General features: G+C 45.2%; 1 protein-coding gene across 1 annotated transcript in view; it reads left to right on the plus strand.

Annotated features, from left to right (window-relative positions):
* The first annotated feature begins 310 nt into the window (after positions 1-310).
* The window catches only part of CRACR2B (calcium release activated channel regulator 2B), a 70,699-nt gene continuing 44,806 nt past the window's right edge, over positions 311-26,203 (plus strand). The window contains exon 1 of the mRNA XM_090032424.1: positions 311-745. The gene's annotated coding sequence lies outside the window, so the exon portion shown is untranslated. The remainder of the gene's footprint in view (positions 746-26,203) is intronic.

Consider the following 26,203-nt stretch of genomic DNA (forward strand, 5'->3'; position numbering starts at 1 on the left):
GTGTGGGGGGGGGGGGGGGGGCTTTCAGCTTCACTTGATGGGCACTGGTCCACCCTCCCAATGCCCCTTTCACAGGCCTGTCTTGTCTCCTCTGCTGAGCAATTCCTTAGCAAGAGCCAAGTCCACTGCAAGCTCTCCCCATGCCCAGGCACTGAGCTGAGCTGCTGCTGCACCACTGCCAAGGTCAGGCAGGGATTTCCCTTCCCTGGCTGGGGAAAGCGAGATCTGCCCCCGGGCCTTGAAGAGGCTACCTTGAAGGGGCCGGCCGGGGATGCGCTGCGGAGGAGGAGGAGGTGGGATCGCACGGCCGGGGACGGGACGGGATCCCGGGCTGATCGCCAGGCAGCCCCGCAGCTCTTGGACGCCAGTTAAAAGGCTCGTATCGTGGCAGAGGGGCACGGGGAAGGGGAAACCCCCAGAAGTTCAGCAAGGGATTTGTTTTTGCTCTCCCTCCCTCCGGCCCTGGGCGCCTAGTTTCCGGGTTGGGACGCCTCCAGCCGCAGCCGGAGCGCTGCCCCCGGCCGGGATGTCCCGCCGCGCCGCGGCCCCTGCGCCAGGTAGCGGCGCGCGAGCGGGCGGGCCCGGCTGCTCGAGGCGGGGCGCCGCCGGCAGCCGCCGCCACAGCCCGGGCGGGCCGGCGCGGGCTGGGGCCCGGCCTGCCGCAGCCGGAGCGCCGGCGAAGGGGCAGAGTCTGCAGGGCTTCCTCCTCCCCCGGGTTTGAGCCCAGCCGGATTCATCAGGAGAGGTGAGTAGGGACCCAGAGGGTGAGAGTCCGTGCCCTATTGCTGTTGATCTCCCCCCCCCCCCAATTTAATTTTTGCCTCCTTGCTCTGTGGTAGGCCAGGGTGATCCGGATTGGAGGAGGGTCTGGAGGCAGGTAGGTAGGAAGGTAGGTAGCTCCCCTCCACTTCTTCCCACCTCCCAGCTGGTGGCTTTGATGTGGAGGCTTCCTCTCTTGCAGGATTTCAGACTTGACTTCTCAACTAGTTGCTGCTCCTTAATGAGGACTGCCCTTTCAGTTAGCCAGCTCAGTGTCTCTCAAGCACTGGCTTAAAATGCTTGAGCTTCCCAGGTTGTTTTTGCATTAGTCCTGGTGGAGGTTTTTCCTTCTTGCACTCCCAAGCACTGCTGCTCTGTTTGGGTGGGTTGCAGGTGTCTGTGACTAGGCTGTGGTGGCTGGGTGGAGGTGGGGAGGTTTGCCTTATTAGAACAGTCCCCAGTGACTTCCTTGTACTGGAGTGTTTGCTTGGGGATTTAGCTAGAGGATTTAGTTCATGTCTGATAACCTTGAAGAGCAGCTGGGGAAGGCTAGATTCTCTCAGAGATGGTAGGGGATAAGGTTTCAGCACTTGTGCTTCTCCAGGCCTCTTCCTGAACATCTGTTACTGACTGAAGTTACTCCCAGATTGTTAAGAGAGGCAGTTTCATCTGCCTCTTTCTCAATTCCTGTGTTTTTCAGCTTATCAATTCCTGGTGGGGCAGGAGGGATGCATTATGGCATTCTGAAGCTGGAGGCAGTGGCTGGTTATATTGTATCAAAGTGTACTATTTTAGAGGTAGCTCCCTTGAAGAGCTCTTGGAGTAGAGAAGGGAAGGCATAAGAACTGGATTAGCAAAGGGCTGCATCTGCCCCATGTGGGGGCTGCCACTCCCAGCATTGCTCCTGCTGCCGTAGAGGCCTGAATCTCTTGCGCCTGGCAGCAGGGGACAGGATAACCCTGCTGTTTGTCTGGTGGCCTGCTGGGGGGAAGTGCAGGACACTAGCACTGCCTGTGCTGCCTGCATATAACCAGTGCAGCATGCAGTCCCTGGTTACTCAGAAGACAGACTTCCAAGGATTAATGCAGAACTTCACTGACGCAGATTACTTACAGAGTCTCACTTCCACCCAGACCCATCAATACAGCTCCCAGTATACTTGAGGACTCCATTGGCCTTATTTGGCCATATTGCTCAGATTAAGTATGTCTGCCTATATCTTTTTTTTAAGTGTTTAGCCTTTACTCTGGCTTTATTTGAATGGGTGTAATATAGCACATGCAGATTAGTGGGCTAGTCCCACATTGAGGTCACCTCATTGTGTTGGGGATGTTCGCTCTCAATTAAAATACTTGTCTTTTCCTCCTCATGGCATGGCTCTTCTTATCCTGTTTGCCCATTTATGATTAGTCTCCTCCTGGTAAAAGACGGCACCTTTGAATAAGTTTGCTGTCTAGAACCCACTTCCTGCATACAGTGCTGCTTTGTGGCTGTGGTGTGATGCCAAAGGAATATTCTCCTTTCTTCAGAACTAGCAAGTGTTTGGGCCATGGGGAATATATTATAGTATTAGCCCTTGTAAATAGTGCTACATGGATGCACTGTCCTTGTTGGATAAAAGATATGTCAGCTATGAGCTGGAGAGTTTGCAGTGTAGGGCTTTGATCTTGTGACCCTAATGGGGCTTCCTTCCTTCTTCCTTTTTTCTGATCTCCATGTCCACAAGGCTAAGAATCAACCTCCTTTCTTCATAGAAGTATCTGTTCTGCCAGTGTCTGGTACCAAATGACTTTTGAGTGCAGAAGAGGAGATACGGGAGTGGTTATGTTGATGACCCCTGAAGTATGCCTTGCTTGGTTTTAATGGTTTTCTTCTAGGTGAGCAATACCGGTTCCTCATCTCTTTCTAAGTAAGAAGGAGCTCTGTGTCTCTTAAGGAAAGGACCCTGTCTTTGAACCCTGGAGCCTTCCTCTTAACAGCACTCAAGTTTGGAAGTCTTTGGTGACTGTGTGCATATATATAACCTTGTATCCTTCCTGTAGGGCTTCCTGAGAACCACTGGGAAAAAGAGGCCAGGGAATGCAGGCAATGTCTGCATCTAGGAATATCCCAGGGAGCAGCATCCTTTCAAATCACGATGTCTCTTCTAACCCAGGATTTTTTTTTGAAGGAGATGAGCAGTGTGTTGCTGCTGGGCCTTACAGGCCGCATAATGTGTAAAGAGAGTATCTAGACACTACAGTGGCTTCTCCTGTCTACCAAAGATAATTCAAAGCTTCCTTTTTTCATATTCTAAAGAAATTGTTAAGAGAGAGTTTTTTGGTGGGGAATACCTGTAAAATGAAATCATCATAGTATTCACTCCAAAAACTGTCCATTCTGCAGGCCAGACAGCCCAGGAGACTGGAACTGAGTTACTTTCCAGGACAGGCTATGCCAGAGGTCTATTCTGTCCAGTACCCTGGCTATATACAAGATCCTTTAGAACAAGGGGCAAGAAACCCTACCATAAGAAACCCTCCCTTGTTGTGAAGGTCTCATCCTTTGTCCCCATTAGATAGATTTAAGACCTGAAATGCATGAGGTTTTGGACCTCTTCCAAATTTGAGTTGGTGAAGTCATGTATTGATTTGTAACCCACCCAGATTTGTCTGCCCTAACCATGATCTGCAGAAGCCATCCTGATGACCAGAGGGCTTATTTGCTCCTTATAGCCTCTCCTCTCTGACTTGGTTGTCATCCTAAAGAATATAAGAGATGCTGGATTGATCAGGCCATAAACCTGTCTGGTCCAATGTCCTGTCTCTCAGTGGCAGAGGACAAAAAAGGAAGAGTGTTTATTCAGGGCCCATCCAGAGTGATCCATTCCTTGGCCCTCTTTTTGCTATAACCTCCAGCATTTAGAGGCATAGGTCATTTTTGAATTTGCAACAGAGGCCAAATTAAGTCATAAGTATAATTTGTCAAGGTCCTAAAAGTTCATTTAGCTCTTTATTTCAATTGAATATGTGGCTGCTTTGTCTAGGAAAAAGGCAACAAGCATTTTTTTTAAATTAAGTGTCTGCTATTTACTGCTACAAAGATCATCTTCCAAATGAAAACTACACTTGCTGCTGTCTTTAGCCTACAGATGGAAGACGGCTCTGGTTTCAGTGCTGCAACTGGTAGCTTTGTGAAGCAGCCTCAGAGGATAAACTAATACAAGAGGGTCACTTGGCAATAGCGCAAACAGGACTAGAACCAAATTTATTGTTTGCTAGTTGTTTTTCACATGCAAGGAGCTTTGCAGATATTAATCCTTGCAGTAGCTTAGCATTAGTTTTCCCCAGTAAACTGTAGAAATCACACTCATGTGATTCACTCACTAAACCTGTTGAGGTGTGAGGGTGCACCTGAATCCTCCCTAATCTACTTGAAAGTGATTATCTTGGGTTTAGAGAAAGTAGGCATGATCCCCAGCTGGTACACCCCAGCACAGCTCCCCTAAAGACGGTGGAGTTTGATAAGTTCAGGTCAGCTGAGGATATTTTCTCAGTCTTTGTGGAGAAACAAGGTGCAAATTTTGTTTTACTGTTAATGTTTGCATCCTCAGCAGACAGTTTAGCTGTACAGTTGCAAGTCAGTGTCTTGAATGTTAGCTGTGCATATTGTGAGATCTGGCCACATCTCCTGGAGTGAAGATGATGCTAATTAGAGATGTTCTCAGAACTTGTGCCTGTGTCTAGGAAGTGGTAGTGGTAGAGTGATGATGTTGTAGCCATGACAGTCCAGGAATTATGTAAGAGGCAAGGATTTCTTAGGGTGAGCTCTTTCACTTGACCAACTACATAGTTGGGGTAGAGTTAGACAACCTTCCAAATGCAGGTCCTGATGAAGAATGTCTTGTATTCAACAGTTTGTTCTAATTATATCCCCGCTATATAGTTGATCCAATAAAAGATATCACCCTATGATTTGTATGCGTTTAGGAATCAAAGTAATGTCTTTCATTCTGTGCCTCAAAGTTTTCATTTCCTGTTTGGTTGCCAAGAGCTATCTCCATATAGGTGGTTTGAAAAAATGATCAGGCTGCAGTAGGTGTGGTTTATTTTGCTTCTCACCGAGGTGTCTTGGGGTATCTTCACTGAACATGTCTTCTATGCTAGTCTTGTGTCCTAGGGTACAAGAAACTAGGAACTATTTTTGGGCTCTTGGCAATACTGCATGTGCATGCAGCTTGGCCTTTATGTAAAATATCAACCAGCAAGAGACTTGAGACAAAACCATGAGGCATGACAACCCTGCAAACTCTGGCTGGCCTTCATGGTGTGTATGCATGCATTGAGGTCCTGTGCATTTATGTACTCAGAACCCAGACCTCTGTTTGACCACCATGTGTTTTACCTTCACCAAATGCTAGTAGTCGAGCTTGTCTTAGTCTCCAAGGGCATGAGTTTTGAATGCTAGTTTTGTTCTTGGAAGAAGTGGAACTGTCCTGTTGAGGGCACAGTAAAAGGCACTGTTTTTTTCCCCCTGAGCTGACAGGCAAAGCTGGAGGAAGTGTTAAGTAATGGATGATGTCTGTTGGGGACGTTGCTGGCAGCATTTATGCCCTTTCCTTGAGTCTTCATTAGCCAAGCTACCATGTGCGACTCTGCTTCATTTAGCAAGAGGAGCTGGTCTGAAGGCAGAACCTGCTGAATTGTAGTCCCAGGACACCCACGGACTTCATACAGAGGGGTTCAATTACTGTCTAGTTCTCAGAGGTATTTATGAAGATTGCTTGAAACTGAAGGCCTGATAGAAATATGTGCTGTTACTTTCACATCCCTACTCCCGACTCCCCTCAGCAGGTGATATGGCTGGAAAAGGAGTTTAATATGGTGGGGGGAAAGACCCCCATCTCTATGAGAAATAGCTGAGAAAGCACTGAAACTTCAGACATGCTTTCAGAGGTCCCAGTGTTGACTTTCCCTCTCCAGGAATGTGGCTAGCCTCAGACTAGTGTCGCCAAGTTTGCTGTAGGCATGGAGATGTCACTGTTTAAACTACATAATTCAGCAAAGAGGGATGGGCATCTGCCTACACTAAGAGAACACTTGAGAGTCGCATGACTATGATGAAAGCTTTTGTGACTGGTTGTTTCTCTCTCTTTTCCATGATTGTCCTTCAGCATGTATAGGTAATTTCAAGTGGGGAATTTCCTCCTGTGAGGTGCCATGTACAGAAGCATGTACTTAAAGTCCCTATTACCAGAGTATTTAAGTGCCTCACCACCTGTTTGTGGTGTTCCTGTGAGACTCTTAGTATTTCTATGCTTTGGATCCCTCTCTGTATAATGAAAGTAAGTGACTTGCCCAGGGTCATGCAGGAAGTCAGTGGCAGAGCCTGGAATTGAACTCCAGTCTTCCGGGTCCCTCTAGCAATCTAACCACTGGATTAGCTTTTCTTTGTGTATGGAGTGACGGTTTGACTAATGGATGCTGTCCCTTAAACTCATGTTTCTTTATAATCATCTCTATAGCTGTCTGACCTAAACATACAGTAAGAGATCTTGGATCAAAGAGCAAGTTGCTTAATTATTTGTCTATTTGATCTCTGTATGTGTAGGTGTGTGTGGGTGGGACTTTCAATGTGGCTCTCAATCTCAGTATAGGCATAAAAGGGCTAATTAATTAATCTAATATGCCAGCATCAAAGAAAAGAGCTATCTTTAATAAATGAAACAAAAGTACCTCTGCTTCTTGCTGGGGAATAGTAGGAAAACATCTGCATTCTTCTCCCAAGGAGTTGCATTGAAATTGGGCTTGTTAGTGACTCATTAGTTTTTATTCAGTGACTTGTTAGGCTTTATTCTGTCTCATGGGAGTTTGTTTATTTGCATACATCTCTAAACAGCTTTTTTGCATGGCTCTGTATCCTGTAGTTCTGTCTTGTTAGTGAACTCTGCATTTGTGTATCTATAAAAGTCCCCAGGCTGCTTTGGCGGCACCATGAGGAGTGGAGAGAGGGAAAGAATTTGAACTCAGCATGGTATTCATTGCCCCTAAGTGTATGCGTCTGCTCTTGCCTGGTCTTAAATGGCAGGAAGTGCAGCTGTGTGATTAAGGTAGGTGCAGCTGAGGCAGTGGTAAAGGTAAGTGGATATGTATGAAGATTTCTAAGCAAGGTTCCTTCCATAGCTCCCCTTCCTTGGATGCTTATCTTGCTAGGGTCAAAGGATCCCAGTAAGATAAGCATGATGATCTTATCTTCCTTTGGGTGGGGGGGCTGGACTCAATGATCCTCCAAGGTCCCTTCCAGCCCTAATGTCTATGAAATCTACGGTAAGTGCACCCCTGCTCCAACCTACTATAAACTTTGACAAAAGAGAGGTGGCTGGCAAGGTGGTGCTGGCTCATACCAAAGCATTGGGGTAGGATGGAAGATGAAGTTTTTCCTTTCCTGTCAGAGTAGATCGGGGCGGGCAATTATTTTGGGCCGAAGGCCGCCTACTGAGTTTTGGCATGTCATCTAGGACTGCATGATAGGCAGCCAGGGGCAGATAAATGTTAATTTTCTAAATTTTTAAGGGGCCCCACAGGCCAGATAGAATGGCCTGGCGGGCCGCATTTTGCCCACCCCTGGAGCAGATGCACATGCTAATATTCTCTGGCAGTAATCTCAGTTTCTCTGGCAACTAGACTGACCCAAGCTCCACCTCTAAGTGGACCCAGTAATCATAAACATCATCCAAATGAATGGCCAGGCTGAGGTTGCCCTAATCTGGATGGGACAGAATCTCAGTTCCTGGGATACGTGGCAAGGTGGCTTTATGGACCGCCTTGGAATAGCTGGGCTTGCTGCTTTGGAGTTCAACTTCCATAAAGCCTCTCTATTCTACAAGTCTCAGATCTCTCATTTTCCCCTGTTCTTGTCCCTCTCCCCCACAGCAAATCTTGAATGAAAGGCAGGTTTGAACATGGTGTTCCCATACCGAGAGCCCTGCAAGACAGATGGGGGAATCTCACACAGGTTATACTGCTAGGGCTGTTATTGCCTGACTTAATTTTATCTCTGTTTCCTATGATGGAAAAGGTTAGAGTTCTCTGTTTGGCAGAGAGAAGATAAGCAGGTGTTGCCAGTATCTGCATCAGGAAACGGGGATTAAAACTCAGCGGTACCTGAGATTATAACTTTCTTTGGCTGGTGAAGTCTTCAGAAGCTTGTCTTTGTTTCTAATAGGAAGATACTTTTTTTTTTTTTTAACCTCAGCTTAACCACTAAACATCAGCTACCAGAAGGGAAAGGCACAGTGAAGGCAGGGTATGTTGGTTATACAGTACATAACAAGGCAAACTCAGTGGTGTCAAACCTGTATCCTGACTGAACTCACCTGAGGTGGGGGTGCCTTCTTGCCTTGCACTTACATTAGCAAGTGACTCCTCACCTGCAGGAATTGTAAGAAAATCCTTCCACAAAAAACTGCTCTAGTCTTTCGTTCCCTTGACATACAGGTTCCCTGGTGCCTATGTTCAGTAACGGATTATTTTTCACTCTAGTTTTCCCTTCCTTTCCAAAGCCAACTCTGATCTTTCCAGTCTTCCCTTGCCCTTCTTCTTCCAGACCTACACTTAAAAGTCCAGCAGTGTTTATAAGGTGATAGTCACAGTAATATTCATCTTACTTTCTCCCATTTAGCATATGGGTATGAGTCTTCAGTTCCAGTACAGATGTGTTAAAACCTAGCTTTGCTAGGTTTATGGAAAAGAATTTTGATCAGCCAGTTGCTTTCCATGCAAATCTGGGTGCTAGTTTTAAATTGCCCTGTCAAGTGATTTATTTGCATTTCATTTTCCCAGTGAGATGTGGACTGAAGTTATGTAAAAGATAAGACTGCAGCAGCTGCCTGAGCATGATGATGTGTAGACTTGTGCTGAAGAGGAAACCTTCATGGTTCTTTGTGCAAACCAGCATCATTCTGGATTCTGTATAAGACCAGAATGAGGGAGATCTAAAGCAGCATTTCTTAACCCGTGGGTCACAACCTAAAAGTGGGTTTCAGGAATATATGAAAGGGCCGCAAGCAAACTTTGAAAGCAGATTGACATGCTATAAAAATGGATTCTCCTTTAAAGGAGAAGAATGTGGGAAACCATGGCTTTTTGCTTGCAGGCTGACAGAGCTCCAGCCTGCCAGAGGCTGCTTGGGGCCCCCTCTCCCCCCCCCACACTGGGGGACTAAACCTGAGGCTGGGGGTAGCAGGTCAGGAGTGAGGGGCACTGGGTAAGGACTGGCCATTGATGTTTACAAATGGGTCCCAGTACAAAAAAGATTGAGAACCACTGTTCTAAAGAATTAGTTTATTGATCAGCTCCTTTGTCGTTAGGTCCTATGTAAACAGTTGTTTCAGTGTTGGTTCTTAGGGTCTTTTACTTTTCCCGAGAGTATTGTGATGACTAATGTATTTTATTCTTTCTGTACTGCTGTGTGGCTCATTATCTTCAGGGAGGTATTGTCCCCGTTTCACATAGTGGGCACTGAGACGCACGGAAAAATTACTAGTAAGTTTGTTGCAGGTCACAGAAACCTCAGCCTTGACTCGGATAAACTCCCAGGCTTGTGTCCTGACCACAAGGCCAGCAAGACCACATGTTCTTTCTCCATGTTTGGGGATGATACAAAGACAGAGAGTGGTGAGAGAGAATATTCAACAAGACTCTGCCAGTGGACTGTGGAGGTAATGGTGCTAGAACTGCTGGAGGTCAGTTTCTGAAAGCTAAGTTTCCCTTGGCAATATCAGTGTGGATGTTCTGTACATTCTACACATTGGGTGCATCTACACATGCAATTAATGTGAAGCAATAAACTCTGGAACTTATTTCTCTAAAGTTTATTGTTCCTGCACACAGCATTTGAAGGTCCACCCAGGACCACAGTATGTTGAGCTGGTTCAGAGAGTCCCCAGTTGGCAGGGGGTCCTGGGGGTCAGCCTGCCAGCCCAAGGCTGCTCCTCTCTGGCTCAACGTGCTGCAGAGGGGCTAGCTGGGGCACGAGGGTGCTCCAGTGCAGGGCTAGCCAAGAGGCAGCCCCCACACTGAAACACCCTCATGCTTCAGCCAGCCATCTACACGTGCAGTGCTGTGGAGTAAAAAACCCTGCAGCAGGATAGTACTAGTATTTACATGTAATTTCCTGCTGTGGAGTTAATTAATTTACTCCATCCTAATAAGGGCACATATGTAGACACAGGTGAGACGCAGAGGGGGTGCACGGGGGGTGCATGTGCTCCCCCTGTCAGGCCATTCTCCCTCTGTAGCCAGTGGGTGGGGGGCAGGTGGGAGCACCAGTACCCCCACTATGAGTGCCAGCCGGGGAGCGGGGCCACCAGCAAAAGCAGCTGCACCGCTTCCGGAAAAGGCCACGGAGCACCAGCACTGGCGCAGCCGCTTTTATGGTGAGTGAGGTGGGGACCCCTCTTGGCCAGCAGGATTGGCTGTCAGGGGACTCCGGTGGCTGACTGGTGTTAGGGGAGGCACATGCCCCCCCTGACTTGAGGCACCAGACACTCGTGTGTAAATGTGCAACATTTACTGCCGAGCTAATTGATCTACTCTGCAATAAACATTTCATGTAGACACTCCCATTGTGTGTGTTTTTGTTTTTTTTTTTTCAAGATGTAGCTTAATATAGTAACTGTTGTTCAAGACATTTCTTCATATTTCCAGTCCTCTTTAGTTTTTTCTGGTACTGGCTCTGTTCACCTTTTGAGCTGGCTTGGAGGGAAAGGGCAATTATGCTGAATCAAAGATAGTATGCTGGAAAAAGACAAACTTTCCAGTGCAAGACATTCTCTAACTTTATCACAGCTACATAGCTGGCCTAGTAGAATATATGACCCTAAGAAATTCTTGCTTCTAGCAACTTTTGGCATTCAACTGGAGCGACCTTAAAGGGCCCTGAATTTTTTTTTTTTTTCTTTTTTTTCCAAGAGGGTTTTCCTCAGGCCTTCCTGAAAATTGGATCCTTTTTAATTCCTGTTGGACAACCCAAAATTGAAGCATTCAAGCTGTAGTCACCATTGAAAATGCTTGCTGTTGTCTGAATTTGGGGTGGCTGTAGTGAAGCTCACATAGGTCTGGGAACTCTGTGGGGAACTCTACACACAATTCTTTGAATAAATCAACCCCCTTTTTGGAACCACTGGATTCAACCTTTTCCCTTTTTGAGTGTGCACCATAAAAAATACAGGATGGTGAGATCCAGTTGAATGAGCATTGCTATGGGAACCTTCATTTTTGCATTTACCGGCCTTTATCCGTGTAGTGTTAATGCCGCATTAGCACAGCTTTGATTTTGCTTTTTGTTTTTAATAACCTCAGTGTTTTGGTCTGCAAAGCTAAGACTGGCTTCAGGGAAAAGCTTTGTAAAAGAGTCTAGAAGGGGATTATGTTGAGGACATGGAAAAACCTTTTGCAAAGCTCATACATAAGCTAACAGTTAGATCCCTTTATTTGTATGAGGATAATGCCTAGAGACCCTCAATACAATCACATCTCCCAGGTGCTAGGTATTGCACGTGAACCTCCCTAGAGAACATGCAGTCCTAGGTTTGGAATGAGAAGGGGAAGACCATAAAGAAATACGGTGGTGAGGGGTGGAGTAATAAGGTGATGCATCTCATCAGTAAGGACCAACCTTACAGGAAGACTCTTGGGACCATGTGGCATCTCTTCAAAGGCAGCGGGGGCATGCAGAGGGAAAGAAGTTTATTCACACTGTCCAGATTGCAGAGTTAGGGTGTAAGGCACGTGTTTGGTTCACTTACTTAAGGATCTTTTCTTCCTCTTCTGTCATTTCCCAAAGGTCAGAGGCAGGTGTACAGTTGAGGGAAGAAGGAAGGGGCTGGCATGACTGGGATGCCAGCTCCAGACACTCAGTTTTGGAGTGGATGGGGGTACAAAACTGCAACTGCTGTGCAGTCAGCCTGGCTGCCTCCATCACTGCCAGCAGCACAGCTGTGAATGCTGCCCTATGCCCTGCTGCTGCCTAGGGTGGAGAAGTACCCAGGCACGCCTCTGGTCTCATGACAAAAATGGGTGGTTGGTCTGTTTTGCTTTGGATTCTGAGTTTGTCTAGAATAGTGGTTCTCAACATTTTAGACCTGACACCCCTGGATAAGTCTCACAGCACCCCTGAGAAAATGCCAGCTCTTCTCTTTCATTTCTTTTTGGCAACAGACAAATCAGAGCAGTGTTTTTTTATTGCAAAGAATGTAGAGAGACCACAAGTATGGATTTGTGCGTGAAATCTCTGGGTTTATCTTGTGAATCGGGTTTGCAAACCTAACTGTGCTAACATTGTGGGGTACCCCTCTCTACCCTTGAAAAGATCATAAGGCACCTCAGAGTACTGTGGCACCCTGGCTGAGAGCTATTGATTGGGCTAGTAGAATGATGACTTGGGAGGTAGGCTTTGCAAGGGCACTCCATGCATGGGGGAAGCGTGGAAGCGGCACCAACTGGAGTGCTAGAAGGCAAAAAAGCCAGACCCCTTGACATGTACCCACCAGGTATACTGGCTTGTCTCTGAAGAACCCTGCATCCAAACAGTTCCCCCTGATCAAAAGGTTGGTCCACCTGGGTTCTCCCAGTGTGCAAGTCATGAAGCTTTGTGAAAGTCCGAGCAAAGCCTGCCATGTTCTCTGCTTTGGCAACCTTAAGTCTGTCTTCTGACCTAAGAGCTTGTAGTTTAATCTCTTTTCTCAAAGCCACTTGGAAATAGATATGCCAGCTAGTGACATCCTCTAGAACTGGACTGAGCTTTTAGATAGCCCTTTAAAAATTCCTTCAAAAGGAGCTGCCTTTGCCTTTACCTTTGCTCAAGTTATCGTGATTTACACAAGGATGGGGGTTATTTGCCGTTAGTGGATCCTCCCTCTGCAGGTTGTAAATTGCTTACTTGATAAGTCTTTTTATTCCGTTCACATAGCAGCTGGAGTCTCCAAGATACTCATGTCTAGAGAAATGTGTTCTCTCCCTCTAAAAAATGCAGAGTCCCTCCCACCCTCCTGACCATTGTTTGTATGCCAAGGCTTCTGTTTGCTGAGCAAATATTATCCTTCAGGGCTGCTGCAGAGATGCATCAGACCTCATAGGTGGAGTGAAGGGGACTATAACTTCCCCGGTTAAAAGGGTTAGCCCTGTTGCAGCCTCTTCCTCACCCAGCAAAAAGTCCCTAAGTTTGGCTGATATGAGCTGAAAGGCCAAGGGTAGCTTTGCGTTGGCCTGATGCCCTGTAGCTGCTGCCTTTTAATAATAAATCAGGTCCTGGTTTCTCTTCCCTAACTGGTGCTGGGGCACGTGATTTGGGGAGTTCTTTAGTATTACTGGAGGTCAGGATATAGGCAGTCCCTGCTGTCTAGCCCAGTGCTCACTATTTTCTTGCTGGCTCTCCCTGGGGGTCCCCGTGCTTCTTTTTTCATAAGCTAGGAGCAAGTCATGTAGAAGAGGGACAAAGGTGGGGCAGGATTTCTAAGGACAATGAGGTGCCCCACTCTTCCCCATTACATTTCACTTGGGATGGGTGCTTGACTCTTCTGCCCTCCTCTGGAAATCCCAGTTTAGCAGCTAGCTCTTGACCAGTGTGGGGGTGGCGTCCATTGTCTCATTCTTATCTTTTTCCATTACCCATGCTGCCATGAGGAAGCCCTCATGCAACAATGAGGGTTATAAACTTTCCTCCTTAAGGACCCTAAACCAGCTGACCATTGAGGGTTACCAGAGCTAGCTTTCCCTGGGGAGCTTATTCCATAACTATGGGGTATCTTGTGTGTTTATGAAGCAGCCAGTCTGCTGCAGAGAGGCTGGTTGTACCAGGATCTGGAAAGAACTTACTCCATAGCAAAATGCACCTGTATGTGCCCTCCTAAGAGGCACCTGGGCTGAGAAAGTCTAAGATGACCGGCTCTTATTCTGTTCTCTCCCTTCTTATCCCCTGCCAACTGCTTTTAGGTTAGGAATGAGGGCAGGCCCCTGGGGAGGAGCATGGTACAACTTCTGTCTCTTTCTCTGCAGGTATTCAGGGATATCTGAAACCTGACAGGGAGAGGGGGGCAGAAGGCATTGTGTGACAGTGGGAAAGAACAGCAGAAAGAGGTGCTTTATGAGCAAGGGACTGTACCAGAATGAGGAAAATAATATTACCCTGGCAGCTGTCTCCCAATTCCCCTTTAGCTAATCTACTTAGGAACTTCCCACCTGGTTTCCTGCTCTAGCTTCAAAGAAACATAGGATGGGAGAGTTGGTAAAATGGAGGAGCATTGCATGGTACTGCAAATAAAGAATAATAATGGTGGCCATGGCTATACATCGGGGAAGTGGCCTGAGGCCAATTTTGTTTGGAAAGTTGTGAGAAACCCTTAAAGTGACTTCATCGCGCGAGGTAAATAGCTGGCAACAAAATACTCCTATAAAACTAAGTGCTGGAGCTGGTTTGGAAATAAGGATTTAAAATTGCAGGTGTTTGATTATTTGTGTGTGTATGTGGGGGGTGGGAATTGGAATTGGACTATTTCAGTCAATGTGTATATGTGTAACCAGAGTGGAGTAACTAGGGCAGTTGGACCTGGGTGGCTGTAGCAGAGCCTCATGCCCAGGGTTGTCTTTAAAATAGGATCCAGCTAGGAAGTCCTTATCTCCTAAGATGCACCATGGCAAAGGACTCCTGCAAAGTACTTCCATCCGCCTTCTAACAAGGAGAGTTAGGTCAACCAGTAAGTCCAGGCCACAGAAGCGAATGGATACATGAAGTATCTGTACTGTAGCTGCCATAAGGCACTGCGGTACTGTATCCTAAGCAAATTCTTTTTTTTTTTTCTCCCCCTTAATCCTGTGCTGGCTTCTGACTCGGCAGTGACTCCTGTCAGAGAGAAGGAAATTTTTCCACTAATATACGCTCCTTCAGATCATGGTCACAACAGCTGAAACCAATGTAGTGGAACAAAACGACCCATCTGATAGAGTTGGCTCTCCTGTTACTTGATTCGCTTTGGACACTGGTCCTTATGTGGCTTGCTTGCTCCACTGGGTTGTTTCTAATCCCAGTTCAGCACATTGTAAAGTCCATTCAGAGCACATTGTTAAAACGTACTATTTGAATGTTTTTGTGAGAATTTAAAAAAAATGAAAACCATGAACATTTCAAGCTTTCCAGGATACTTTTGACATCCAAACTGGGCCTATGAATAGCAATTCTGGCTCCCTGGATCTCTTTGTGCTAATGAGGCAGAAATGTTATCCTGGTCTCTTTAATAAAAAATGGTCAGGTAAGCCAAGAGGTGGTGTACTTATTCATTGTATGCATTTAAAGTGCCAGATGAGTCCTGCTTGGGGAAATTAATTTCCTGAAAACCAGTGGGGAGCTCTCTTTACCATTCCAAGTTAACCCTTTGAGTCATGAAGCCAAAGCAAATTTTAAAACTTTGCATTGCACCTTTGGTTCCCTATGTAGATTTTCAGCCAGAGGCATCTGATTGTCCTGGTGTCCAAACACAGGGCTGTTCACATGTCTCATCAGGTGTCTGTGAGGCAGGAAGAACATTAATAAGACCCTCAGGTGAAGAGAGGTGTGGGATGACCTGGGGCTTGCAACTACCCTTGTTGTGTTAGCTCTTGAAATGCCTGACAAAGAAAGGTTAAGCCTACCGGGAGCTGTGAAAACTGCTGATTGGTGAGCTTGATGCAGAAGCAGGCCCTGAGTGGGAAGGGGAAAAGTAGAATAATGTTGCCTAAAAGCCCTTCCTCTTCCTCTCTGCTATTTTGTCATGTCTGAAAGCCATTGCAGGCCTTTAAACCCATCATGAAGGTTATGAATGGCACCTTCAACTTGCTGTTCAGTCTGTCCATTATGTGCACTGGGGGAAGAAAGAGGGCACCCCTCTCCTTTCCCTGTAACTTGTAACTGGGAAAAGATTATGCTTAAGAGAACATTCTGCCCTTTTCCCAAGAGGCTTGTATTGAATTTGTTGGGGTGAAGAAACAGGGTTACAAGGCTTTTGAGTGCTCTGCATCCCCCGCTGTTCAATATCTTATGTAGAGAAGTGACTCATGGTAGGTGCTGTACAATGCTTATGAGCTCTGCTGGAGAAGAAATCTGTGTATGGCAAATGCATTCAATAACCATCATGAGCTTCATGAAGCACACTCACAGGTTTCCTTTATTAAGGCTGTATTTCCTCCACAGAGAGGGACTTAGTGGACCAATGTTCTGGTTGGGTCAACACAAAATACCCCATAAAAACTGTAGTTTACTGTGGGGAGCTCCTCCTAAACCTGGAAAAAAGCAAGAAGGGACTTGATTGCAAGTGTAACAGGTGTGTGATGGAGGTTGGCACTGCGCACCAACTGGTTACTGGAGCTGACATCTGAAGAAGAAATAGGAGTTGATAGGCAGAATTGGGATAGGCTATGAGAGCTCTTGAAGGTGAAGGCAAGCAGCTTATGCCTGGTGCAATAAAAAAAAAAAAATGGAGTGATTGGAGGGATGCACAGAGAGGGGTGATGTGGTAAAGGAAATAATCTTTGCAGCAGCATTCTGGAACAATGTATACAGGACAAGGCAGCATTTTTCCAGGCTAGAGAAAAGGAGTGGTTATGTGAGATGGTGGGAGATTGACCTGTGTAGATGGATGGAAAAGGCCATATCTTAGAGATGTAATACAGAAAAAAGTGGTTGGATTTAGACCTGACCTGGATCTAAGGATTGGAGGGAGATCTAAGTCCCAAATGATGTCCAGTTTATGGGCCAGCGTGATGATCAGGATGTGGTATCCACAGAGATCTTGAGGGGATGGTTAAAAGTTCTGGATGAAGTTTCCTGGGTTCTAGTTCAGTGTGCTTCATGTCATAAGATGATCCATCCTCAATGTATGAATGCTCTGACGTGGCATAGGAAATGCTAGGGTCCTTTCAGAGAAATACGCAATATACCATACAAGCTGTGCCCATTGGCATGAATATGATCCCTCTTTGTCCTTGGATATTAATTGTGGGGTCTCTCACCCCTTCCTTCTTTTAAATGGCTCTTTCCAGTGCTGACTTAATCAAAAGGCCAGTATTTAGCATGTGGGCATAGTTTTGTTTATATGGAAAATATAAAGCAGAGGCAGGTGTGTGTGTGTATGTATGAGAGAGAGAGAGAACTTAATATCTGCTGCACTAATGAAAAGGCAACCTCCTGTTTAATACGCTTGACATGCATTAAGGGTGTAGTGGAGCATCCAGCTTTTCTTTCTTATTACAAAGAGTGCTTCCTATCCAACATGAAACTTTCCATACATGGAACATCACCCCATTACATTGGTGTTCACCTGAAAGCAATGAAATAATCTGGTGCACAGTCGGTCAGGCCATGAGAGAAGTTTTCACTGACAGCAGCACTGCTGACGTGTCATTGTTGAGATCTGGTGGTTAGCGTGGTATTAATCATGCATTACTTTTTTTCCTGGACTGCACTTCAAGAGTTGAACAATAAGTGGCAGGAGCCCAAGGTCTTGCAGTGACTTTCAGTTTCTGAAAAGCTCATGAAATGCTGTGGATGCAGACTGACTCTCTGCCCCTGGGGCCAGATCCACAGCTGGGGTAAGTTAGCAGAGCCATTCCACTGAGCTTAGAGCTGGGTGGAGTTATAGTCTCATCTTCCTGGAACTAGGAATTTCAAAAACTCTTTATTCATGGTTTGGAGGATTCTCTGGTGTTATTGAGCCTTCTCTGTAAGGGGTGCTTGAACTTGCTATAACAGATCCTACTAAAAGAGAGCTCTGAGATTAGAAGTCTCTCTAGCCCTATTTCCCCTGTGCTCCCCAGGTCCTTGTGAGCTGTCTGATTCAATTGTAAAATTCCCAAGCTGTTTGAGGTGAACCTGAAACGCACACTCCCAGGTTACTTCAGGTTTTGGTAAGGCATGTTGAGGATTAACAGCAAAGTTTGGATTTTTTCAACTTCCAAGTGAAGCGGTGCTGGCTCCTACCCTGGGGGTCTTTAAGAGGAGGCAAGATATACACCTTGCTGGGGTCATTTGACCCCAGTACTCTTTCCTGCCAAGGCAGGGAGTCGGACTTGATGATCTGCTCAGGTCCCTTCCGACCCTACTAATTATGAAACTTTCTACCTTCTGCTATCAGACTTCCCCAGCATGTAGTAGTCAACTGGACTGCTCTGCTCTGCTTTGGCCAGCAGGTGTCACCAATAAAGCAAGTTATTAACACTTGGCAGCATTGTGGGTATCTCAGAGTGTAAGTGTGTTCATTAGGCTGCCTCACAGCTGTGTTCAAAGGGTAACTTTGTTTAAAGCTGAATGAAAAATCACAGGCAAACTCCTCCTACATTGACATTGGAGTTAAAGGTCATAATGTATGCTGCTAGCAATGCCTAATTCCCATAGATCCCAAATAATGTTGTTATGGGCAGAATTCTTTCCAATGAAACAAAGGACACAAGATTGCTGTTTGCATCCTGCTGTGTGTGATACTGCTTCTTTCTTTCTAAAAAACGGAGTCAATGGAATAAAATAACTGCTGTGTAGCAAAGAGTAGATAGAAGACTGGGCTTTTTTGCTGCTTAAACCAGTTGACGTACAACACTTACCATTGAAATAATGTTTATACATGCATCTTTGTACCTCCTTATTTAGAGCAACAGCCTGTAAATTGTTTGTTGTACTTGGGAAAATCCTTCTTAGTTCCATATTGGAACAATGGAGGAAAACTTTTGGCCTCAAATTTAGACTTTTTTTTCTATTTTTTTTCCTCAAATATGGATGCTTCCCCCCCCCCCCCCCCCCCCCCCCCCCCCCGCAAACCAAGTAGAAACAGTTCTGAAATGAGCATTTCCCCCCCAGTGTTTGCAGCCCAAACATTGGGCTGGCGTGTGAGAACCCAAAGGCATAAATTGGTTAGAAACAAAAGTGAAATTGGTCTTATGTTTCTCAGCTCTGACTGTGAACAGAAAAGTAAGTGCATGATGTATAAAGTGGAGAGTACAAGGGAATACTTTTCCAATAGCCTGAGGAGCTGCTTGTATCCACTTTTAAAATTATCACTGAGAAAAAAAAAATTCTAACTTTCACATCTCTTGGGGCAGCATCAATGGTTGTTAAAATCTTAATATTGTTTGTCATGACTTCCTGAAATAGCGAACATGGGTAACAAATTTTATATTCTTCTACTAGTTCTGCATCTAAATATAGAGTGGCTATATCTAAATTTAAAGAGCTCCCTGTGAGAGTGTTTTATTGGCAGAGATCATTTTAAAATGGGGCAAAGGAACCTCTGTGCTTGTTTTCAAATTAAGATGCAGTGTCACTATTCAAACAACTCTGTGAGTAAGCTTAGAGCAACACAGTTGTGACTATCTAGTAAATAGGGTGTCTTTCTTCAAATTTCCAGGGTGTTAATTAAGATGGAAACAGAGACTATGGAGGGCAGATTAGTGATTACCTTTTTAATTGGGTATATTATATCTTAATAGCAAGGACTTTCCCAGCTGCCCCTTTTCTGGAATATACCTGTTTACCTCTGGTTCATTTACCAATAAACTTTGCGGCAGGGTTAGTTTGGCCTCCTGCTAGGGCTAATCTCATACTGAGTAAACAACACAAAGGTTCTTGGAGTCTTTCCTATTTCCTTAGAGAGATCAAATTTAGCCAACTGGAGTGTATATTTGTGGACTAGGGGTGGAAAAAGAGAGAGATGTCTCCAGATACTGCCACAGATCTTAAGTTTCTTGGTCTTCTTTTGTCACTTCTCCATCTGTTTGCAGTGTGCTTTCCTGCTTCTTCAATGGATTTTCTCCTTGTAGTTGTCTAGGAGGAAAAAACAGACAGAAAAAAGAAAGGGCTGTACATGGGGAAACTGATTCAGCACAAATTAAATTAGAAAAATACCTTCTTCCCTCTTATTTTAGCCTTTTGTAACACTGAGGCCAAGACTGTCAGAGCAGCATCAAATGAATAGGTTCCCAAATCCCATAGGCAGTCTTAAAATATCTGAAGCAGGGTGTGTGTAGTGGAGGACTCAGTTAGCATATTGTTTGACTTGGTTGTTTGGCTGGACTTCTCTTAATCTTTGAGACTGATCAGAGGTCTGGGAAGCATGATTTTACAAGAAAAGGCTTGAAAAAACTGGGATTATTTAGTCTGGAGAGGGAAAAACGGGTGGGAGGAGAATCTGGCATTAGTCAGAAACACAAGGGATTATTATACAGATCAGTTGAACAAAGTCCTCTGTGTGTTTGCAGGGAGGGAACAAGAAGTAATGGGCTTAAATTGAAGCAAAAAATATTGAGGGGTGGGTATTAGGAAGAACTCTCTCCCTAGGAGAGTGATTTTAAGCACTGGAACAGATGGCTTAACTGCATATGAACATCCAAGGATGGTGAATGTACAGCTTCTCTAGGTAAACACTTGACTGAGAGTTTAAAAAGGGATGATTCTGCCTTGAGAAGGGGGCTGGAGTAGATGACTGCTGGAGGTCCCTTCCATGCTGCTGCTTCTATGATTCCAACAGACTTGCTGGTGAAGCTAAAATCATACTGATTCAGGATTGGTAACTATGAATGTGACCAAAGTAATTGTCACACATGCCTGCATTGATCAGACTGCAGACTAAATCTTGAACTGCTCTCTAACAGGTGCAGGGTGCAGTCTGATTAATGTCACTGTGCTGTGTGAAGGGCCCTAATTCTATAGTAACTAATGTAACTTTAGAGGGTAAAGGAGAAAGCAGACGGTAATGTGATTAAACACAGAGAAATGCAGTGAGATGGCCTAAACAATGGCAGTGCAGCAAAACCAGCCCCCAGCATTCAGAAATCACAAGATGGATCCTAGAGAAATAATGAGATTTGTCTTAAGCAGGCATCAGATGTTCTCCTCCCCCCCCCCCCAAAAAAAAAAGCAATATTTTTAAAGGTTCTTTTTCTTCATCTCTTGTTTGCAAAGCCCTTGAGATAGGTGCAGGGTCACCTCTTCAAGCTTTTTTCCACAAGAGCAAAAATATATATATATATATATATATATATATATATATATATATATATATATAAAAATAAAAATAGAAGATTCAAACTTTCTTTGACTCACTTGCCTCCAAGGAACTGGTCTCTTAAGTAAAGTATGAACTACTCTGCGGGTCAATTAAATCACGAGAATTGGCAATATTCTAGGCATAGACAGGTAATGTGATTTGTCCAAGGTCACACAGCAAGTCAGTGGCAGAGTTAGAAAGAACCTCTCAGACCCCTGATTTTGCCCCATACACTGCTATACCCTCTCTACTCCCCTCCACCTCTGGAAATGAATTTCATGATGTTTAGACCTCCTTTTTAAGACTAACTAGTTCAATAGTCCAAGGCAGGTTTATCTTGGATCAAAATCCCAGCTATCCTCTGCATGCTATTTTTGTAAGGCAAGGTACATTGGCAGCAAATTTCCCTGGGAACTGTTTTTCCTTATTTCTCTAAGTACAGACATTCAAAAAACCTGAATTGATCCAATCTTTGGAGGTTAGTCTAACCTGTGTAGATTAAACTGATTTGCAAGTGAACAAACGTTCACTTTTGATTCTAGAAATGCAGCCATGTGCTGGCATTGGCTCAGGCTAGAGCGAGCCCTCTCTTTCCTTCAGCAGCCACAAGGCTGGAGGGAAGCTGACCAGGGTAGAGGGGGAGGCTGCATGATCAGACCCTGGTTGGCTGCTGAGTATGATTGGGGAGAGGTTTAAACCCCAACTGTGGCCTCCAGGGACCGCAGCCAGGGTGTGCCTGGAGGAGGACGGGGGAGCAGCTTGCCAGGTCCCCCCCAGCAAGGGTGGCAGGCCAGACACCGGGCAAGAGCAGTGCTTCAGGTGAAGGTGGGGGGAGAAGAGGATTTAATCTCTGTCTCCCCTCTCTCCTACTGGCACGGGGACCTGAGCCAGGGTCTGCCGGGCTTTCCCCTTGCCCACCCCAACTAGCTGCTTGTGCGGTGCGGGGCATGGCCAGAACTGGCCCAGGCAGCACCTAAGGCTGCTGCCTGGGCTGGCTTCAGTTGTGCCCCCTGCCATGCGAGCAGCCAGCAACGGGGAAAGCTGGACAATCCTGGCTGGGGTCCCCGTGCTGGTGAGAGAGGGGAAACAGGGGAATTTAATCCTCTTCCCTTTCTCCCCTTTACCTGAGGTATTGCCTGAGCTGGCTCCAGCCATGACCCCCTACCACTAGAGCAGCGAGCACAGGGGAAAGCTGGGCAAACCCAGGTTGGGGTCCTGTGCAGGTAAGAGAGAGGAGACAGGGGGGCAAGACCTGTGTTTCTTTTTTAAGAGGCCTTCCTGCTAGAGAAGCTGTCCCACAAGCTTATGTGATTTCTCTTTCTCAACAGAGCCTATGGCCAGAAATAGTTGCTGTGACCCACAAGCTTGAGCTCCTAGATGTCTTGGTGCATACAGCATACTTCTCTTAGTTTCTGTGTGCAGTATTTGCTTTAATGCTGTGCAGTTGTTTGACTCAACACTTTTTCTGTCCCACCTAGGGACCAACTACCTTGCTGGCAGGACCTGAGTCCTATCCAAGCATCAGCTGGAATTGTTATCTTCTCAGCCTGACTCTTTCAGCGTCAGTTTGGATTTACATTTCATTTTTGACCTGTGTATCAGGAGATACTTGTTGCATCCTCTTCTGGTAAAGGTATCCTAAGGTAACTCTTGTCCTTCCAAATTGTTTTTAACATGTAGTGTTGATTATGTATCGATTTGGACACAAAGATCTAACTGGAGTGGGCTGAATGCTTGAGGTGGAAGTGTTCAATGCTGGGACCTGCTGTCTCTGTGGGTAGTGCCAGAGCATTATACATGAGGAAATAGGCTCTGTTTATTCAGTTTGGTGTGTGGCTCTTGGGTTACCAGCAAGCTGGGAGTTCTTTCCCTTGACTGACCCGAGGTTGTAAGCTACTGGGCTAGTACCTAGTCATCTCTTGAGACTCTTTGCCCTGATGTGCTCCAGACAGACTACCTGTACAGGGGACATGGGTAAAGATCTTTTCAGTGACTGCTCTGAGGTGTATCTGCTGTTTTCACTGGATGTGTCTTTAATTCTGTAGAAATCGGGCTGCCTTCCCTCCAGAAAGAGGGTTGCATTTGGACTGGAGATGCAGAACAGTCTGAGTGAGACAGCTCATTTGCTCACTCTCAAAATACAGAATTAATGATCTTGCCCTCAAACAGTATGATTCAAACCCTTTCAGAAGCCTCTCAGCAGCAGCATGGCTCTGTTCTTCTAATTGGAAGGCTTTTAGGTGGGCTAATAATTTGAGAGCTACAATGCAGCAGGGCCTTTTTGATTAAAATAACATGCAAGAGGTCGGGATATGAGTATGTCCTAGAGATAGTTGATTGTAGCCCATGAATAGGTCTCTTAATGGGAGCAGCATATCTGCCCACTCCAACCTTTTGTGTATTACAGAAGAGTGCTTTGAACTTATTACCTGTGTGGACTCGTCCAGCTCTTGAAAGGGAAATGATTAAGCAACTAATAAGGAAGATGAGGCCTCATGTATGCTGTCGATAACCTCAAAGACCTCACAGGTTACCTAGATGTATTTCAGAGCAGGCTTTTACAGTATTCCTTGTTTTGTTCTTCTTGCTTCCACCCCAGTCAAAGCATACACATAACAAAGATAGCATTTTCTGAGTACAGCTCTGCAACTTCAACTTGGACTGGTGAAAGCCAGGCTGGGTTCTTTCCGGCTCATCCATTGCCACGTACAAAAGTTCTGCAGTCAGATGTGGGTTAACTAATTAACATGCACAAAGCCAAAACAGAATCCACTCCAGTCTCTGTACCCTCTGCCTCTGCCTGGCAGCAGTAAACAATTATATAGTAAAAAGCTTATCATCTTAAGTACAATGATGGGATCAAAGGGTTGGCAGACATCTAGTCCAAACCTTGCAGAGATGCAGGATGTGCTTTTTTGTAAACCATCCCAGATAATGCTTGTCTAGCCTCTTCTTGAAAATCTCCAGTGAAAGAGATGCTATGGCTTTTCCTGCAGCTTGTTCCATTGTCTTAGGGCTCTCCCAGTTAAGAAAGTTTTCCTGAGATCTCCTCTGAAGCTTTAAACTCATTACTTCATGTCCTGCCTTGTGTAGCAAGGGAGAACAATGTTTTTCTCTACCTTTGTTTCCCTCCTTAATCTCCATTTTTTCCCCAGGCTAAATGTACCTAATTCTGTCAACCTCTCTTAATACAGTTTTCATTCCAGCATCTATTGTCTTTGTTCATCCCTGGATCTTCTCCAGTTTTTCTACATCTTTCTTAAAATGCACTGCTCAGAAGTAAACACCATATTCCTGTTGGGGCCTACCTGGCACTAAGTAGAGGAATGCGATCATCTTTCATGTCTTGCATACAGTTTTTCTGTTACTGCAAACCCAAATTTATATTTGCTTTCCTTCTGACTATATCACATAGCTGACTTAGGCTGACTGGTGATCTTTCAAAACCTCCCCCAGATTCTTTTCAACGGTGCTACTTCCTAGCTACTTATTCCCATGTTTTGGATTTGTTTGTTTGTGGGTTTTTCCCTTCCCTGTTCATAGCACCTTAAACTTATCCTAGATGAATTTGACTTTGTTGTTCATAGCCCAGTTCTCCAGTTCCTTAAAATCCCATATGAATTTTAATCCTGTTGTGTTCATAACTCCTCCCAGCTGTGTCTCGCCTGCAGATGTAACCAGCAAACTCTCTAATCCTGCATTCAAATTGTTAAGTAGGCACAGTTTGTTAATAAACCTGTGGACACAAATAAGTTAGGTGTACACAATTTGAGTTCCAGCTTTTTCTCTGCTCTTTGCCAAGAGCATCCCCCCCTCCCCCAATCAAGAGGTCTATACAGCATATGAGAACCTCTTTGGGCTGAATGACGCACTTCAAATAAATATTGTTACAGATGTCATGGAAGTCAGCAGCTCTAACACTGAATGCTCTTGAATAATAAGATCATGGAATTTTTATATCGTTGTTTTTTTTCAGAGCAGAACCACCCTTTAACTTACCAAAGAGCAACAGAATGGAGAGTCAACAGTGCCGCACATAACCTCCTTGTCCTTTATGATTTGTGTCAAATGCCTCTTGCCTATGCACATGACATTCTTTGTCCTTCTTGTGTAATAAGAGCGCAAACAAAAATTCTCTTGGCCGCTATTACTTCCCTTATATGTGGTTTTTAATTTCTTGGAGATTAAAAGAAAAAAGTTCTCTGGCTAGTGCTGTTAAATCTGCTCTCAGCCTGTCTGCATGGTTAAGTCCTGCTCTTGGTTGCAGGGCTTAACTGTTCATAAGGAGAAATCCAAAGCGGTCAGTGCAGCAGGACTTAAGTTATGTTACTGGTATCAAGGGACAAAGGTTTATAGGAAGTTCTACTGGAACAGCGAATTGGAAGGTAGGATGGTGTGTGTGTGTGTGTGTGTCTGGTAAGTCCATAGTTTTGAAGTATTTGTAACTTGCTGGAATTTTCTCTTTTGGCTGAAATTCCTCTCTGTTTTGGCCATTTCCTTCCTGTAGAGGTCAACATTTTAGGTGAAACTTCTTTATTTGGCAGCTTTTGAACTCCTGAAGCACAAAGGTCTGGAAAATGGTGTAGTTGAGAGAGATTATAACTCCCTTCTATAGCCAGCCCAGCACCAGGGTCCGAATGTCCTCCCTTCCCCAGTTACCCACCTTGCAAGCTGGAAGAACTAGATGAATAGAGCACAGAGGACCTAGAAGGACAAGTGGGAAGTAATAATTCACTGCTGCCTCAGTAGTGAGACTGCCACAGAGTCAGAAAAAGCTCTGAAGGCAGCAACATCCATCCCTCCCCTTTATATATTAGGTATGGAGAGTGGTATGTGAAGCACTGGAGAGGTATGTGAAATGCTGGTGTGTGAAACACTGGAATTGTTTCATTGAGGTCTATGGAAATGACAAAGGTTCTCATGAGGGGCATAGAAGAGAAGTAACAGAAGAGAAAACAACTTGAGGTGGTGTGCAAAGTACTTTTTACTCCACAAACTGTATTATCTTATAGCGTCCTACTTGTAGCTTCTCCACCTGCTGTTCTTCCTTGCCAGTGCTTGAGAATGGGACCTCCACTAGGTTCAGGTCAGAGTCCTAAGGGAGAGCAATTCTGAGAACCCAGAGCAGGGAGCCAAGGCAGAGTTTGTCAGGGTTTAAGAAGAGTTTTCACACTTGCAGGATAAGAAGAAGCAAGAGTCCTGCCCCATCTCCTCAGCCACGTCCTGTTCCCCTGCCTTTCAACTTTGATTTTTGACCTTGAGAAGTTGGTGGTGTGGGGTGAATCACTCCACTCTGCCTATTTTACAAAAGTGCAGAAAAAAGTTGGAAAACTTGTGATATTGGAGGAATGGTCTTGTGACTGAGTAGTAGAAGTTTTTATTAACAGTATTTCCCATTTGTCC

This window comes from Crocodylus siamensis, chromosome 2 (assembly GCF_052110815.1).
Source record: "Crocodylus siamensis isolate JL-2025a chromosome 2, ASM5211081v1, whole genome shotgun sequence".
Classification (NCBI taxonomy): domain Eukaryota; kingdom Metazoa; phylum Chordata; order Crocodylia; family Crocodylidae; genus Crocodylus; species Crocodylus siamensis.